This window comes from Rhinolophus sinicus, linkage group LG01, assembly GCF_036562045.2.
Source record: "Rhinolophus sinicus isolate RSC01 linkage group LG01, ASM3656204v1, whole genome shotgun sequence".
Lineage (NCBI taxonomy): Eukaryota > Metazoa > Chordata > Mammalia > Chiroptera > Rhinolophidae > Rhinolophus > Rhinolophus sinicus.
The window spans coordinates 50,799,285-50,813,707 of record NC_133751.1 but is presented as its reverse complement, the minus strand read 5'-3'; the positions used below and the strand labels follow the sequence as shown (position 1 = coordinate 50,813,707).

Below are 14,423 nucleotides of genomic sequence, written 5' to 3'. Positions count from 1 at the left end.
GGTCTGACAATTAAGTTCATGAAATTGTTGCACCATTGTTGCTAATATTTTTTGATATCAGAGGGATTATTCATTAGGAATTTGTGCCAACTACACAAACAGTTAACCATGTTTACTATTTGGAAGTGCTGAAAGGCTACATGAAAAAGTTAGACGACCTGAACTTTTTGCCAACAATTCATGACTCTTGCATCACAACAATGCACCAGCTCACATGGCACTGTCCGTGAGGGAATTTGTAGCCAGTAAACAAATAACTGTACTGGAACACCCTCACTACTCACCTGATCTGGCCCCCAGTGACTTCTCTCTTTACCTGAAGGTAAAGGAAATATTGAAAGGAAGACATTTTGATGACACTCAGGACATCAAGGATAATACAATGACAGCCCTGATGGCCATTCCAGAAAAAGAGTTCCAAAATTGCCTTGAAGGGTTGACTAGGCTCTGGCGTCGGTGCATAGCTTCCCAAGGGGAGTACTTTGAAGGTGACTGTAGTGATATTCAGCAATGAGGTATGTAGCACTTTTTCTAGGATGAATTCATGAACTTAATTGTCTGACCTCATATACCCATCCACAAACTGAAATAAAAATAAAACCAGTAAATGATGCACGTAAATCCAGAAACACAAAATTGGTCTACATAGAATGGAACACAAACTCCTTGACTGGTTTTCAAGGTCCTCTCCAAGATATTTCCAACACTATTCTCTAGGATTGTCTCTCTCTATCTTTATGTCTTTTGCAGTCCTGTCAAATTAATTGCTTAGTAACACCACAGTCCAAAATATGGACTTGTTCTTTAATACCTCCATTTATCTATGCTGCTATTTCCACCTCTTGGAATGCTTTTACCCTACATGTCTACATGTCCAATCTTGCTTAAATGCAAACTTCTCCACAGAAGGAAACCTTTTCTGATTTTTCCCTGTTACAAATCATTTCTACTTAATCTGAGTACCCCAGCATTTTTATTTGCACCTCGTATTTGAATAATTTATATTCTCATGAGTTTATTGGTTCCTTAAGAGGAATGATTATGTCTAATTCCTCTTTGTCTCTCTTACCAAGAGAATGATATCAGCTAATTGCTAAAATTTATTGACTACTTAACATATATGATCTCTTTTAATCCTCATAGCTAAGGATATTGATACTGGTATTTTTCTCATTTCGCAAATGAGGAAACAGTGTCCCAGAGAGGGTAAGAAAATGTGCCCAAGTACACAGCTATTAAGTGGTGAAGTCAAGTTGAAAACCAGAGATTGCCAGCCCTAGTCCATGGTTTTTAACATCCATTACTCCACTTACTACATGTTCTTAGCATAGGAAGTACTCAATAATGCTTACTAATCGAGTGAATGAACAAATGCATCAATGAAGAAAGTGTGAGTTTTCAAGCATGAATATTTCCATCCCATGCATAGAACTTCACATTCCCTTTCAGGTAATGGCCACTCAGTGAATATTTCCTGAGTAAATGACTGAAGGAATCAATACTAGAACAGATGTCTGGGGGACTGCTGAGTCTAGAAATTCATTCATACTTTCAACAGTTACTCGTCATTCATTTATTCCCTCAACATGTGTTAAAAGACTGCTATGTGCTGGACAGATGGTATAGGAATGAAAAATAAATCAGACATGAGTCCTGATCTTTGGGAGCTTACATTTTGGGGAGAGAAGAATTGACTTGTGTTTTTTGAGTCTAAGAAAGAGCAGACATTGTCAGAAGGAAAATAATTCAAGCTCAGGGAATGGCCAACAAAACATTCAGAGGTGACCAGTAAGGGAAGCCTGAGGCTGGACATGAAAAAGCCTACCCTTAAAGAGGAAATTCAGGGGAAGATCATGAGGAGTAACTGGGTGATTCACCCATCAAAATAGGAAGCTCTGTCTGGCAAGGAAGATGGTGGCATTGAGGTGGTACAAACCACAGAGATTCTGCTCCAACACTTACCACAGTAGACTTCACCCTTGCTGCTTGGGTTATCGTCTGAGGAGTGGAGGGCCTGTTCACTGGCCAGGGGTCCAGAGAGGTAGTGCAGCATTGCAGTGGGAGACTCTAAGCTCTTGGTTTCACTGCCTCACACTGAACAAAGGCTCTCTGGTGTAGCGGCGCTGAAAACTTGAGCATATATAAAAGTAAAGAGAATAACAATTCCTCTTTCACTAAGTTTGTGAAGACCAAAGAGTTAATACCTGTAAATGCATAGAACAATGCCTGGCTTACAGGAAGCGCTCACTAAAGTTGGCTATTTTTAGTGTGCTTCAATCATTGACTCTAATTGTATATTTGAACTGAAAAATCCTCGGTGAATTTTAGAAGAGAGGATGCTTATATTTCACTTATGTATGAAATAGGAGTATAAACCATATATCTTGCATCTTATAACAGCTTCATTCATAAGATGACAGTTCTCCCATCAGTTCCAGGACTGACTTCTCTAATCTGCCATATAATTATTCTCTGCAGCAGAACTCCAAGTAGATCATGACGTTCCATGTTCATGGACTTCCACCCAGGACTTTAACAGCAGCAACAAAATGATTCTGCTAAAATTACATAGTCACATTTTCTTTCACTTTACCAGACCATTGCACCTAACAAAATCCATGATCTATTTTGGATGTATATATATATATGTTATTCGAACCTAGAAAGCAAATATTTCTTTATTAAGGCAAATACTGATTTAATTCATGTATTTCTTTTCTGTTTAAAACATCAAAATATACATCTTTAAAATACATCCATTAAAAGAAAAAATTATATTTATGCAAAGAATTTATAACCAGATTCTGAACCCAGTTCTACTGCAAAAAAAGGTGATTTTAAATGTTGCTGATAGTTTTTAACATAAACCTGTTTTAGTACAAACTGTTTTAAAAATTATGAGTAATAAATAAATATTTTCAAAATGTTATTATTTCTATTTATTTATTTATGTTTACATATCAAACATGCAACTTACCACCAGATGCTAGGGTCTTACTTTGCCTTGTTTTCTGCAAGATGCATTAAATATGAAGAATACACCAATAAATGGGGGAGATACTTCTCAAATTGACTGACAAGATAACTAAGTTGAATAGTCAAGAAAAAAAAAATCTCGAGTTTGTTCCACACCAGCACCAGTCACATAAAATGTTTGGGGCTTGTTGGTAGGTGGGACACAGGAGTCGGTTGGAGATCATTTAGAGAAAGTGATGGCTATGGTGAAAACAGCAGGCTTTGGAGCCAGGAAGACTGGGTTCCAAATCTGGACTCTGCCACACAGGACATGTATCTTTTGAGCCTCAGTTTACTCACCTGGAAAACAATCATAATAACACTAACCTTTACAGTTATTGGAGGATTAGAGCTAATAGGGTATGTGAAGTGCCTGGAACATAGTAGATGCTCAATAATTTTCAGTTCTTCTGGTGGGTATCATTTTGATATATTTGCATGTAGATACAAACAGATGGTGTTTGTCATGTGTTTATTTGTTGTGTACCGATATTTTAAAAGGCATGTTAGCAATCCTCAGTCCATGAGGCTGCTCCCTGCGGAGTGGGGAGAGGCTGGCTTATTTCTCTATTCCATAAAATTTTCTGTAGCTCCTGTTCCAACGCACACTAGAAAGACCACCACTCTCTGTACATACTTATCATATGATCATTGACAATGAAGAGTAGAACACTCTATTAGGCGTAAGGAGACCTGTGATTTAGTCGTGACTCCATCTCAAAAGGGCTCTGTGACCTTGGGTCAGTTGCTTCCTCTCTGTGGGCCTCAGTTTCCTAATTATAAGATGAGGAAATCAGATAAGATTTCCTGGGAATCTTTCAGTTCTAAAATTGTATTGGGTACAAAAATCTATAATTTTCTGATTTAGGCATAGTATCAAGAAAAAGAAAACCTGTAGAAATTACTAAAGTGCTCAGAGAGTTTAACTGTCCATTTTGTGTCTGAAAAGGTGCAATATTGACCTGATTTTCACATGTTCTCTTAAAAGCTAAAATCAAAGTAAATCAGATCAAGTTCCTTTCCCTGTGACCAAGGAAAGATTTCCACACGCATGCCATCATCAGTACCTAAGATTGATTGTCATTTGTAAATATTTCTCTAGTCCTGGCAATAGATGTGTACTATGTGCAGCATACAATTTGTCCACTCTGCTGACCATGGACTGACATATGTGTTAGGATTTAGGGTATAATCTGTGGCCATGAACCCTATTTGCATCCATTGAGGTCATCAACCACACGTAGCCCCAAGTATCTTTGGTAAGTGTTATTTTGCTGTGATGAAAACCTTCCTATATTTGAACCAATAAATGAGTCCAAGTTTAAATCATCCAACTTTTAAATCTGACCAATCATGGAATGGGCAGAGAGTCCCCAGCCTTGGAGATATCTAAGAAGGAGTTTGATAGAAACTTTCTTCGGTGTGTTGCGTTGGAGATTCAGATACAGAGTAATCTTTAAAGGCCTTCTGAGCCCAACAATTTTATGATCTCTCATTCTATCTATTCTTACCAGGCCAACTCTGAAAATGTGGGTGATGGGTTTCATCTTTGTATTTTTTTCAAAAAATGAGTTCAAAAAGAAAAGGGAGCCAAATCTACACATGAGTTAACTGACCCTTTTAATACAAAAGATACCAATATTCCAGGATTCTAAGCCACAGATCTCTGGGTAATGCATTTCAATTAAACATGGATGGCAGAATTATGAAAAAAAACGTTCAGTAGAGGTAACTGACATGCCCAGACTTGGACGTGGCAAACAAGAGGGGGCAAGATTAAGTTCTTGGTATCTGTTGTTGGTTCTTGACAATTAGCTGTCTGCCTACTTCTCTCTGAATCTTCTGAGAATCCCTGGACTCAGCTTGGTTTGTGCCCAGCTCTGTGCCCATGGCTCAAAGGATTGTTCTAAAATTTTATCCAGTCTTTCTCCACTTGTCACGATGCCTACTTCAACTCACAAGTGAAATTTTGCACTTCCTTAAAATGTAGTATTTCCCAACCGAACCTGCATTAATCAACCAAATAGTGTGACTACACATGCACTGCTCAAAGCTCAACACTGGCTAATGACAGCTGGCTTTCTCTTATACCTGGCTTATCTTTCCTGATCCAGCTGAGACTTGACCACTTGAAAAGAGGTGCACGGGAAGAACTGACATGCAACAGGAACAACACCGTGTCAAATTGCCATAATTGTGCAAGAGGCAGCGTTTGCAGCATTCGCCCAGATCTGGTAAGGTGGTTGAGTCTTGGTTCAAACTGTGGGGCTTGGACAGTGACTCAGGAGTTAAAGAATGGCATGGGAAGGTGTTACGAAAGAGGATTCCTGCCCTAACTCTCTCTTTGGGCTCTTTAGAAGGCCCTATGGCCCTCCGGCCCTCCTCCCTTCAGTTTTCTGATTCCCACTACTCACCTTGGCTTTGTCTTGATTTGCTGGCTGGATTAAGGAGTAACACTGTCCAATACTGGTAGGCATGGCAACTTGGTCTATGGATCAAGAAGGGTTGGGAATCTTTACAGGACATATCCTGGCTTCAGGTAGAACCCAAAACTGGGGAGAGAGGCCCATCCCTGGAAGGATTGTACCTGAAAGGCCAGGGCCATGCTTGCTAACGTAGGGCAAGGTGTCAAGGCCTGGCTCACTCCAATGTCTCTTTTAGGAATAACAGGTGGGTGGTAACACTACTAGTTGGAGAGCAGGGCTCATGTTTCTGCTCCTGTCTGTTCCTGTCTGGAGTTACTATGACCTTCTCTGTTTGGAGAAAACTATTTGGCTCTACACTAACATGTAAGTTTCATTAAGCACTCTCCTTCCATGAAAACAATGGTATCTCTCTCTTTCTGCTCTTTTTCCTCTTCCTTCCCTTCTGTCTTCCTTTGGATTGTTTAGGTTATGGTACATGTTCAAGCAGGGGATTTAAATGTTTAACGTGGTCACCAGAGAAGCCCAAACATAAGAGTTTTGAATCTGTTGGTGAAAAAAGAGAAATGATACTGACCATTGGGTGAATGGTGACGTCAAACAGAAGCCCATGTTCTGTTCCATACAGTGTAGCTGGGATGTTTCACTCCAAGAAGAGGATTAAACAACAGAGCTTTCCAGGAAAATATTTACTTTTATTTATTTATTTTTTTTTGTTCCTTCTATCTTCTTTTCCTATCCATTCAGAAATACTAGCGTTTGATACCTGGAGACCAATTTCATTTTGTGGAGAGGGCTAATGCTACTGAGGACTAATACTAACACTAAAATTAATAATATTCAAATGTTTTTCTATCCACTGTGTTGATCCTCTGAAAAATACAGCAGAGTTTGAAAGTTCAAGTATGAATATTATCCCAGTTTTTCATGGAGTAAACTAGGGCCAGAAAGTGAAATGCTTTTCCCAGAGTTATACACTGAATGGACAGAAGCATCAAAACGTAGTCACTTGTCTGACTTTAGGCTTAGTCTGTGTCTGTCTATATCTTTCTGTCTCTTCCTACACGATAGATACTCTTTTTCAAGATTGTCTTTAGACTTTAGAGTTAGGTTCATGGAGTTACTAAGGTGATTAAGACAAAAATGGAGCTTTGAAATGGTCATGTTCTCATTCTTCTTTCTCTGCACAGTGTCTGGGTATCAAAGGAAAGTATCAAAGCATTATTTTTAAAAAGAACTTAAGAATATTTAAATTGCTTTGAAAATTCACTGGCCCGTGGTTACCTGACTAATGCCAGTAATAAAATCCTGATATCCAAACCACACCCTTTTTTGGTTTTTCTTGGGTCATTGCTTGTCTTAGCTGAGTGGCTATGTGCAAGTTTATTGGTAGGAAGGTTTTCTGGGAGCAACAACCAGGTATGAGGTTTCTGTTGAGATCCAGGAAGCAACTTTAGATAGGCAGCTATCTGTTATCAGTGAGAGGAATGAAACACAGAGCACACCTCACGCTGACTGGCACCACCCAAGAGCTTTGTCCAGCAGTCTAGACTGTTTGCTCACCACCTGGATCACATCAGGACTAGTGGGAAGAGAAGAGATGACGACGATTCATCAGAAGCTGGGTCTGCTGCTGTAGGCAGACCAGGGTCTTGAAAAAAAAAACTAACCAATTTAGTGTGCCTGCCTGTGGGAGAAATTTTCCTGTTCCTACCAAATGGGGATAAGATTAAAGCACCCATTCTCTCCTCTCTCCTCCTCTCTTGATCATTATCAGCTTCATGAAGTCATCCGGGGGGGGAGACTTGGAGAGATCAGGTGTGGTGGCCAGTGCACTCAGCCAGGAGTGTGAAATCCCTGCTTCTCTCCAGGCTCTGTGTGGTCTTAGACAAGACATTTGACTGTGGGTTTCAGTGTCCCCATTTATCAAATGTGGAATTGGACTACATGGCTTTTGAGACTTCTAAGCCAGACACTCTTCGATGCTATCTAGAATATCAGATTCCAATCTGAACATGCTTAACCAAAAATGCCCCCAAAATCCCCAAGCTTCTTGTCTTTGGTTTGTCTCTCTCTCACCAGGATTGCCAGGTGCCAGTGGGTAAGAGGAGCAACCCCTCTTTCCCCATGGGAGTTAGAGGTCTCACTGTGATCAGCCAGCTTATCCCTTAGCCCACCATCCCCGTCCTTCCCTCCACCAATGACCTTAGGCTCTGGCAAATAAAACACACAGACACAACAGGAAAGTCCTCATGCGAGGGTTCTCTTTGGAGAAAAGAAAAGGGAGACGCTGGGCGTGTGAGATGGGCCTAGACTCCAGCCTGGGCGCCCTGCAGCGCTGGTTGAGTACCTAGTCTATAGCACCACCAGACTGGTATTCCTTTCTTTAAACTCTCACTTGGGTAAGATAATATCTTCTGTTCATGACTCTCAGAATCCAGAGGGTTAAATTTACTAAACTTAAATCAAATGATTATCTATGCGGTTCTCCTATATACATTCTCTTTCTTCCATGTTGTCTCTTCCTCATAATTAGCTTTAAAATTCTAACCGCTTCCAATATATTATCTTAAATTTTTAGAGAAAAAAGGGCGTTAGGTAAAGTAAGAAATAAATGAACAATAAATGTGAACAATTAAATAATTTCTAATTTGAATACTTGTTTAGTGTACAAAATTAGAAAGCCTGTAAATGAGAGTGAAAATTCAACCTCTCATATCCCATCATTCAGAAATATCCACTGTGAACACTGTGGTGAGTTTCTTTCCAGTGTATTTCCTATATGTATACATTCATATTTACCATTCACACTTTTTTTCATTGATATTTTGAAGGGGTTTTTAGGACTTTATCACTACATACTTTTGGTCTTATATTAGTTGTGTGAGATTTAATTCCAATTATCCCATGTCACTTATGGTGGTTCTCTTTCTAGTAGAATCCTGATTGACACAGAAAGCATGTTACTGAAACTCCTAAAAACATGTCAGGTCTGGATTTTGGTATTGAATTTCTCACCTGGACATATTTCAAAAAAAGAAATTTGAAGCATTGGACAGTATGTTCCAAAACAGTTTCAGGGTTTTTAAATAGTCAGCCATTAACTATTACATTTAACATTTATTGAACATCTGCTATACATGTCAGACATTGTGCTAAGTGATTTATACATATTTTATTACTTAATCCTAACTCCCTGGGGGTAAGTATATTATTGTTTCTATAATATAGATGAGGGAATCTTAGGCTTAGGGAAGTTACATGGCCCAAAGTTACATAGCTAGTAAGTGGTAAAGTCATGTTTCAAACCCAGAGTCTACACTCTGAGCTCAAAATTGTCACTCTGTAGCACACCACGCTGGAGACGCCTCACCTATTGGTAGGAGAGCAGGGTCTTAGGGCAGTGCCTCGTACTGTGGGAATAAATAACCCTGTGAAATGAGTCCTGCTGAGAAAAGCAGTAGGTGTGCTAGAATGAGCACTGGACTCAGAGTCAAATAGCTGTGGGCTCCAGTCTTCCTCTTCCAACAGGCCAGCCATATGACCCTGGACATTTCACTTTCCTGGCTGGACATAATGTTCTCATATGTTAAAGGATAATAGTATCTGTCTTAGAGGTTGTGCTAAGGATTAAGAGCGGTAACATGTAAATGTACCTGGCATGTTTCCTGGCATATATATTACAGTAAATACTAATTGAGTTTAGTTGAATCTGAACCTGAGCAGAAAATTTCAAGCAGAAATCTGGTTTTTAGTCGTGGATCGAACACTTGGTATGTGATTTTGAACAATATACTGGGGCCCTTCTAGGCCCCAGCTCCTCATCTTTCTAGGAGGTTGTTGGACTAGACGACCTCTACAATCCTGTCTCAGATTCTGGGCCTTCAGTGGGTCTTCAGAGGAAAGAATGTGGCAGATGGTATCTTCTCTTCTCAAATCAGTCTGAAATGAGGCCAAAGTTCTCAGAAGACAGTGTGTTTCTCCTCGGCCCCTCTGCCCTGTGAATGTTCTTGACTAGATAAAGCACTGGAGCCTTCTGCAATGTCTGGGGTGTGATGAAAATCACAAATATTTCTTAGAAGCAAGGGGTAAGATCTTGGCCTGACAGGACACTGCTGCTTTTATTAGGGCTTCTCAGAAAGGAGGGTCACAGCTTCATAGTATTTCCAAAGATGAAAGAAAATAACACCTTGTCTCACTCCAAAAAATACAGTTAGGAAATCACAAAGCCGCATGATTTCTTGAGTCTTTTATACTCACTCACTTTGTGATACATCTGTGAGACAACCAGCTGAGTTGTAACTGAAGGGCTCCTAGATGCTAAGCCCTGTAGGGAGTGGAGAAGTGACTTCATTCTCACTCTAAAGATGCCTCTAGTCTGCCTCTATCAAGGAAATATAAACCTAGAGTTGAAGGAGATAAACAAGTTTTGCTAGCATTTCACAGAAAGGATAAGCAAGGTTTCCTCCTATCTCCCCGGCTACCCCGCATTCATGTGGCTGGGCCTCCTCTTCTCCCCACCTCTGACAGGGAGAATCCCAAGGCTCGGCCCTTGGACCACTTCTCATTCCATGCTCACTTCCCTGGAGATCTGTTTCACAGTTTCAATAAAATCTTAACACTGACAACTTCTAAATTTCTATCTCCAGCTTAGAGTTCTCTCTGGAACTCCAGACTCAGAAAACCAGCTGCCTGCTCAGTCACCACCGTTTGACTGTCTATCGGTGTCTCAAACTGAACTCATCCAAATTCAATTCCTGATGTGCTCCCAACATCTTCAAATCTGCTCCACCTGTAGCATTTCCTTTTCTGGCAAATAACAATCCCATTTGTTACAGTTGCTCAGACCTAAGAACTTAGAGCAATTCTTGACTTCTGTTTTTCTCCACAACCCACATCCAAACTACCAGGCTCTGCCTCAAAAATATATACAGAATTCAAACACTCCTCACCATTTCTGAGTCCAAGCCACCATCATCTCTCTCCAGGATTATCACAACAGCTTCCTGAATAGTCCCTCTGCTCCCATTTTGCCCATCTCAACAGAGCAACCAGAGGAATTGAATGAAAATAAATTTTAGATTCTGTCCAAAGTCTCAGTGGCTTTCCATCTCATCCAGAGTAGTAGAAAGTTCTTCCAATGCCCAAGGGTGTGTATACAACGTACTCCCCTTTCCTCTCTGTCCTCCTCTCCCACTGCTCTTCCGTCCTCCACTCTGTTCTACCTACACCAGCCTTCTCGCTGTTCCTCAAACATGCCAGGTACACTTTGGTTTAGGGCCTTGATGCTTGCAGTTCCCTCTGCCTGGTTCTCTGACCCCAGGAAAGCCAAACAGCTCTCTCCTTCACCTCTTCTCAGTCTATAATGTAACCTGCTCAGTGATGCCTTCCCTAGCACCATATCTCACCTTGCGTCTTTCCCCCTCACACATATCCTCTCCCCTTTCTCTGCCTTTTCCCCTGTTCAACATTTATTATCATAAAAACGACTGCACATATTTACTTTCCAGTATATTCTCTCTGCTAGAAGAAAACTCCAAAGGGCAGTAAAGCACAGTGCCTGGCATTCAGTAAATGGTAGTTGAAGAAATGAGTGGGGTGGCCCAGAAGCCCAGGTTTGAGCTGTGACCAGAACCTGAGAATACAGTGCGTGGGAGAGAGGGCCACTGGGCAAAGGCCAAGTGGCATCCAGCGGGGGTGGGCAGGCCCAGAATAACTGACTTGTTCTCTATTAGCCTTTACGTTCTGTTTTATTTCTTCCAGAATACCTATTGTCTGTCTTTTAGTACATAGCAAAAAATCCCATGGCTGCTTGGCATAATAGGAAGCTCGAGGCTGGAATTCAGAGTCAAAGACCTGAATCTGGAAGAGTGACCCTGCACTAACTACTTAACCTCCCGAACCCTCTGCTTGCTCATCTGTCAGAGAAGGATAACAACACTGGCTTGTTGTTCTCATAGGGCTGTTGTAAAGATCAAATGAATAATGGACGGGAAAGTGCCTCGCATTGTGAAAGCTGGGCGATTGCAGTGGGGATTAATGAAGGGCCTGTGAGTGTCGCTGAGATAATAACTCAGACTCACATATAGGTTATCTACCTCAGTGGCAAGGAAAGGAGGAGAAGGGGTTCCAAACTAGTGACTAATCCAGTAATCTTTCATCTGGGCTTTTGAATATGGGAGGGATACAGGAGGTGTTGGAAGACGTACCGTCCTGAGGACGTGGCTAAGTGTTCAAATGAGGTGTTGTTTATTCCCCATGCACAAGGTCCTGGGGATTACTTCTCCCCTTTCATCCTTACATACATTTGTGAACTGGATAGTATTACCCTTTTCTTTAGAGATAAGAAAACAAAGACTCAGAGAGGTTAAGTAACTTGCCCAGAGTCACACAGGTCCTTGGTGTCAAAGTCAGAAGAAGCCAGCTTTGTTTTAAGAGTCTGTGCTCTTTCCACAAGCTGCCTTTCCAGTGACCTTAAAGCAACTAATTCAGCAGCCGACAGTGCTGCCCAGTCACTTGAATTTGGGCAAGTGAATAGTACATGACTTTAACACCAGAGGCCCAGGCAGATAATAGACTCTGAACTATTAAACATAATTCCAAAAGTGAAAAGGAAGGTCCATGTGCCACCTGTGAATCCAAACCCTTCTTTAGGCCACTGCCTTGTTCTACGAAGGGTTTCTCATGGCAACACACAATAACAACTTACGAGAAACCAGGATTTTGAGCTGAATATTTTGTAAGACCATAAGAATAATATAGTTGGTCTTTTTAACCATCAGAAAAAAAGTAAAATAAAAGCAGTAGTATAAGAAATGACATGACTTTTTCGTTAATTAGCAATCCCCGTCTTCTGGATTGTGGTGACACTTCTGTAGCAACTCACCTGGTACCTGCCACGTAATGGGGCTTCATCAGTATTCACTGAAAGTATGCAGATATCTCTATGAGTATGTATAACATGTAGGGTACTGAGTGTGGTGTTTGGTAGTGATGGATATAAATTCATTTGGATATGTGATAGATGTACAGATGAATGGATACTGGGCCTATAGGCCGGAGAAAGGCCAAATAAAATAAAATTAAACTAAATTAAAAAGCCTGTGTCAAACATGAAGTCAAATTAAAAAGCCTCCTGTAACAGTGTATAGGAGACTGACAAAACACACTCTTTAAAATTTTATGCAGCAGAAAGTTTTCTGAGCACCTTCTGGGTGCTGGTGGAAAGAAAAGAGAGGCATATCTCTTTGCCTTGGCCTCAGATAACCATAAGAAACATATGTAGACAATTTATTTTGTAGGTAAGAACTACTTGGATTTGGAGGCCAAGGAGGACCGTTTCCCTATGTCGTGGAGCACCAGTTGCCAAGTGCTAAGGGCAAAAGAGGTGTGGGTCATCCAGTGCACTGAACCATTGGAGACTGCAAAATTGAGCTACATGAAAGAGGGTTACACAGTGATTCACAGATAGACTTTTAAAAAATAAAAACAACCCCCTCCCTAGCCACCACCATTTTCTGTAGGTGCTTGGAAACCCTGAAAACTGGGTCTTTGCAAGGAAACAGAAAACTTGGTGAGAAGGTATTAGGTCAAGAGCATGGGCTTTGGGTTGAACTCAACCAGGGTTTGACACCCTCCCTCCCCATCTACTTCTTAGTTCTTTGATCTCAGAGAGACTATTTCCATTCAGAGCCTCTGGCTCTTGATGTAAAAAATGAAGAGACCTGCCTGTCGTCTTGTATGAAATAAGATGAAAAGGATAAAGGGGGTCAAATACAGGGTGACAGAAGGAGACTGGACTTCAGGATGGTAAGCCCACAATAGAGTATATAGACGTCATATTATAAAGTTGTACACCTGGGATTTATGTAATGTTATTAATCAATGGTACCCCCCAATACATTTAATAAAAAAATAAAATTAAAATAAGACTAGGTCGTAAGGGGCTCAACAGAGTAGCAGGATTATAGCATTTCTCAGTATCTCATTCCTTCCCACACCCTCAGAGTTCCCTCAGCCTCTAACTCCCCAGGCACACTTCGGCAAAGCACTGACTACCATCTCTCTTCTCACCTACCACATGCAGGTGTTGGGCCAGATGATTTCTAAGGTTCTGTTACATGAGTCTAACTATCTAATCCTATTTTTTCACCAGATGACTGTGATAGCTGGACAGTATATCAAACAGTCTACTTTCTACACTTCATGTTAACGAGCCAGTCACTGTGTTTTACTGCATTAGATCGCAAAAGAATACCTGTGAGGTAGCAAACCAAAGCAAGAGGCACAGAGAGGAATCATCCAGCTTGCAGGGGAGACCCTACTGAAAAGCTTGACAACAGCATTAAACACCGAGGCCCTTCATTATAACGTTGGCCTTGAAAGTGGAAACTTCCCAATTTTCACTCTATCCATTCTCCCTCCTCTTGCACTAAAAGCTTTTAGTCATCTTATCTCTCTTTTCTGTTGTCTCTTTTGAATGTTGCCATTCCAGGCTGAGGTCATGACTCTCTTAAGAGCTTTAATCAAATCCGGAAGGCAACAGGACTGAACACAGTCGTCCGTACCTACTTCCCGGACTGAACATGCACAAACAAAGCCGTTGCTTGGGAATACAGCCCTGGCTGCCTGAAGCCATGGGGTTGGCTATGAATTTTTCCCAGCTCTTGCCTGTTTGCCTTTCTTTGACATTGGACATACTTGTCACTGGATCCATGGTAGAGCCATTCTCGTTCTCTAGCCACTGATGTTTATATTCCCCCTAGAGGGCCTAGAACTATGCCCTACACAGCAGATACTCACTGAGCTGGAGATGGGGTTGCCAGCTAGTCCCAGATTGCATCAAATATTTCAGCAATTGCGTCGAATTGCTGGCCAGTCTTAAGTGTCCCAGCTTTTCCCTCATAGATTCACAAAGCCAATGAACTCCTAATAAACATAATTAACTTTTAAAAACTGAAGCTAGGTTTCATATTTAAATGTTGA

The 14,423-nt window shown here is 41.0% G+C and overlaps 1 long non-coding RNA gene across 3 annotated transcripts in view; it reads right to left on the bottom strand.

The window, feature by feature from the left end:
* The window catches only part of LOC141570993 (uncharacterized), a 58,699-nt gene that overhangs the window by 27,831 nt on the left and 16,445 nt on the right, over positions 1-14,423 (bottom strand). For 2 of the 3 annotated variants that reach the window (XR_012495417.1, XR_012495413.1), the window contains exon 2: positions 1,963-2,130. This is a non-coding gene — a long non-coding RNA (uncharacterized LOC141570993). Of the gene's footprint in view, positions 1-1,962; positions 2,131-2,977; positions 3,316-14,423 lie in introns of all 3 variants that reach the window. The other variant, XR_012495414.1, reaches the window with a different exon arrangement.